We start from the raw sequence: 4,478 nt of genomic DNA on the forward strand, positions 1-4,478 counted from the left end.
TAGGCTGATCATTAGAACATTCTACCCCCTTTAGAAGAATATAATCTCTCTCTCTCTCTGCATTTATCTGCCAATCTGAATGTGCACAAAATATATCAATGTAGATCTAACCCATGAGAATTAACACGAATATACTTAATGGATGAAAATTCTATGCTATCTTGAACAATTATGCTGAAAAAATATTTTAAAAATGATTCATATACGTGGTTTAGGTAGAATGATTTAATATATTACGGACAATTAGTAATAAGAAGTCGTCTGCGTTGTTTCTATAGTTCCTTTATTTCAAATGTTTACAAATTATTACTATTATATTTTTTGTAACCCTAGTAGTTTATGTCAAATTTCAATATTTCAACAATTGAAACAAACACTCAATGTCCAATAATTCTTGATTATCAATGACAGATTTACACTGCTGCAAATTACTATAATATTTTTATTTTTAAACTGCGTTTTGAAAGAATTAAACACGTTGAACCAGAAATTAAGCACAAAAAATGTGTAGTAAATTCATCCAGACGCTACAAAAATTGCTTACCAATATATCATTGCCAAAAGATTTAGGCCGTTATTTTTACTACGTTCAAAGTAAGGTCCCTAAATACTCAACTTATTATCTGAACTATAATTTGCTCAGCATTAGTGAAGCCTAATCACTAGAGGAGCAGGAGAACTTAATTTCTGTAGCTCTGTCCACAAGATATCTCAAGAGTTAAATTATATAAACTTTAAATTTTAGAGCAAACTATTCTCTTCTATATTAACAACATCAAGTTTAAATGATGATGCATGTCACTCCTCCATGACATTTGGCGTAGCGTTAGCGAATAAAACGTGTACCTTGGCCTCACGGTATCACTCCAAGGAGAAAAAACGCATATTGAATAACTTGGGTAACCAATTTGAGCAATTTGATTACAATAATAATACATTTTGAACTGTGGCATACTAACAAATGTAGACTAATTACCCCCAAAAGTGTTTTGGATGCCAGTAGAGCGAATGCCTGTATTCGTATGTATTGCGGATCGAGAGAAGCGCATTCTAGAATGTGATCCTTCGGTTTATACCCATATGAAATATAAAATAATATTTATTCAGAAGTAAAAGTGCCGTAAAAATATCAATACATTCTTTCAATGATGTAGATTAAGTGAAATGATCCAAACATTTCACTAAGGAGATCTGTTTAAAACGTACGCCTAGATGAAATCGGAAACATCTGTTAGAATTGAAAATATGAGATGAAAGTTGGCTTCGTTATGACTGCCGTAAGTTACAGAAAACACTTATATTGAAAACGTGTGTAAGAATAATATAGAATCTGTAATCATTGTCGGAAAATCTGTATGGATGACAGTTTTTCCACAACTGTGTTTAGGAATTGACTAATAGCAGTCATAACCAGTGTATTACTTTACTTTCACTTTAAAATATCTCTTCATTCTTTATATTAAGAAAGAATATCCTAAAGCTAGTGTAACTAACCCAATGCTTAAAACACGTTTTTTCCGCATTCATTCGATAATATTGCATCTAATATAATTTGCATACTTTTATATTGTTTCTTAAGAAGGAAAATATTACACTTTTTAACAAATACAATTCTTACATTTATTAATTAAAAGCTAAATTTTACCAGTTCCTGTCACTTCTAAGCTTAATAAAACTTCCAAAGAAAATATGTAGCACGGCGTCAAGGTAATATGATTTAGTTTTATCAGTGTTTTTTTTCTAGCGCTTACATTTTCATTCTTTGTACCATAACTCCTTAAATAATTTTAGTATAAAATTTGATGACAAATATGAAGTATAAATTTAAATATTGTATAAAAAGTTATAAAGTGTTTAAAGCTTTTCTCTCCATATAATTTCAATTAAAGCTAATTTCCATGGGGTGCATACCAAAGAACTGCCGTAAATTGTACTAAGCTGATTTGATTAAGAAGTTGCATTCTTAGCGACCCTCTACAACGACGACGACAGTTTTATAATTGTCCTCACTTTGCATAGTTTTGATTTATTCTGGAAAATGTTTATAATAAAAAAACCTTAAAATTATTCACAGATTTATTAAGCTATAGTTTCAACTTGTGTTGTAACAGTTTGAACAAAATACTGATAATTTTACAGCTGAAAGATTTGAGTGTCACTTATATTGTGAATGCTACTGCATTGCTAAATATCAAAAATGGTAATTCAACAACAAATTAACTATATTATAATTTTGTCATAAACTTACACCTCTAATCCAGTGAACAGTTAGTCGGTCATGGGTATTATGTTAGGAATTAGTTGATCACGAGCAAATAGCACAAACAGAGAGTTGTCCTACACTCCAAATCCGATTCCTAAAGGAAAGAGAAATGCACTAAATGAACACATTAGCTGTAAAAACCTTTTGGGCATGTTGTGGTGCATTTGTTTATATGTTTTAAAAATAAATTATCATCATGTGACATAAAAATTATTATTTTGTAATTTTTCAGATTTGACAAAAAATCGATTGGAAACGAGGACACACTAACTGATAAATCTCGCTTTCGGATATACTTATCCTCAACCTGTTATTTTACTGTTTCAGGATATATGTCACTCCTATAGTCATAGGCAGATTGAGTTTATGTTGGTGTGTTAGAAAATAGCTGAAGTGGCTCTGATACCAAGAGACAGTCAGTGCCTGTTTCTCATCAATGTTCCGCCAGATTGTGTTTTCATCAGCTGACGCCACTAGATGGTCTCAAGATGTTGCTGGATCGATTTCTCCAGTAAGAAACAACAATAGAGTGGTAGTGTATTTCGTCATCACCATTTGTTTCAAAATAAAAGGCAGCTTTATTTTTTTATATGATTTTAAGCACAAATTACTACGATAAACATTTGCATATCATAGTATTTAACGAACGAGATAGAAAGAGGTACGGACTTTAATAAGAATTTTTATTAGTTTTAACTATGTGAGCTGATAATTTTACGATCCCTAATGACACTTGTTTATCAGTATCCTCAGGTATTTTCCTGAACTAAATCTTTTCCTTTACTGTTGCTTACTATTCTCTTACAAGACCTATTGCATTTAGAGAGTACTTAGAACGGGGATATATATAAAAAGATCCAATAACCCCCATAAAACATTATAACCAAGTTTAGAATGCTCACACTGTTTGTACCGTTTTACTGGCACATGAGGGGTTAGCTTTGAAATTTAAATGTTTGTGAAGGTTCAAAAAAAAGGAAAACGAAAATCTTCTGAAATAAATAAAGTTCAAACTAAAATAAAACTTCTCTCTTGAAAATAAATTATTGGATTTAAAATTAAAATAAAAACTACTTGATGACTTTTTAGTTCAAACTTGTCAAATTCGTCACTCAAAATGTACAAAGTTTCTACAGCTTGCCTTTTATTCAATTTTTTCCACAACTGTTACCCACAAAACTGTTTTAGTATTTTTACATAAAATTTTATGTACATGTGCTCACTGCACTAACAAGTTTTATATTGCACAGATCAAAAGGACAAGTTCCTAAATTCCTATTAAATTTAATTTTTACCATACCAGTTAAAAAGATCACTTACCCGCAGGTTCGATGACGATTAGCAAAAATATAACTCTAAGCACTTTCAAAGACTACTCTTTACTACTACTTCCGATCAACTAAGACGGGATGTACGCGTCTACATCACCCCACCTCAAATTTCGTTATCAACCACTGCCATCTGCGATGCGCGCCTCGCGGACAGCAGCATCTTTTGTACTGTCCAGTCCTTATCATTCTTCTGGGCCTAACCTACTCCTTTCATTCACCGGTAATCCAGTTACCCCAGAATTACAATTTAATACAATCGGTACACTGTCAAATGAGTCTAATTTTTAAAATCTAGGAGGACTGATGAAAATATGACGTTGAAAAATAGAGCAATAAAGTTGTTTCTTGTTCTGTATTAAATAAACTTTCCTAGAATAGATACAAACTGATGAATTATTTCCAAGAACAGGGAGTAGTGCTGTTTTTACCGAACTATAATAATCATAAGTATCATAGATATATGCAAATGTTTGGATGTTTTAGTTTTCATCTCGTTTAAATGTAATGCTGGGATGAATTTTTTTACTTAACACTGAAATATTATTGGAGTATAATACATATATTCAAGTTTTAAAAATAGGGGTTACCTTAACTATATTAGTTACACAATATATAAATACTCCAGTGCTGTATATTAGACCCTGAAATAGTCACAGTGAGATCTGTGGGTTAAAAGGCACAGATATTAAATATTTTATCTAGCTGAAGTAATCCTTTCGACCTTAGTACACCTTGTCCGTTTGAACTCCTGTAACTAATGCAACTAAAGTATTTCTTTATAACTTTACCATAGTATTTCTTACAAAAATGTTACCTATCATATTAGTATTCATAAATACTATAATAATCTTTGCTTTAAGGCTTCGACTCACTTGTTTAATTAC

This window comes from Homalodisca vitripennis, unplaced genomic scaffold (assembly GCF_021130785.1).
Source record: "Homalodisca vitripennis isolate AUS2020 unplaced genomic scaffold, UT_GWSS_2.1 ScUCBcl_346;HRSCAF=2144, whole genome shotgun sequence".
NCBI classification, from domain to species: Eukaryota; Metazoa; Arthropoda; class Insecta; order Hemiptera; family Cicadellidae; genus Homalodisca; species Homalodisca vitripennis.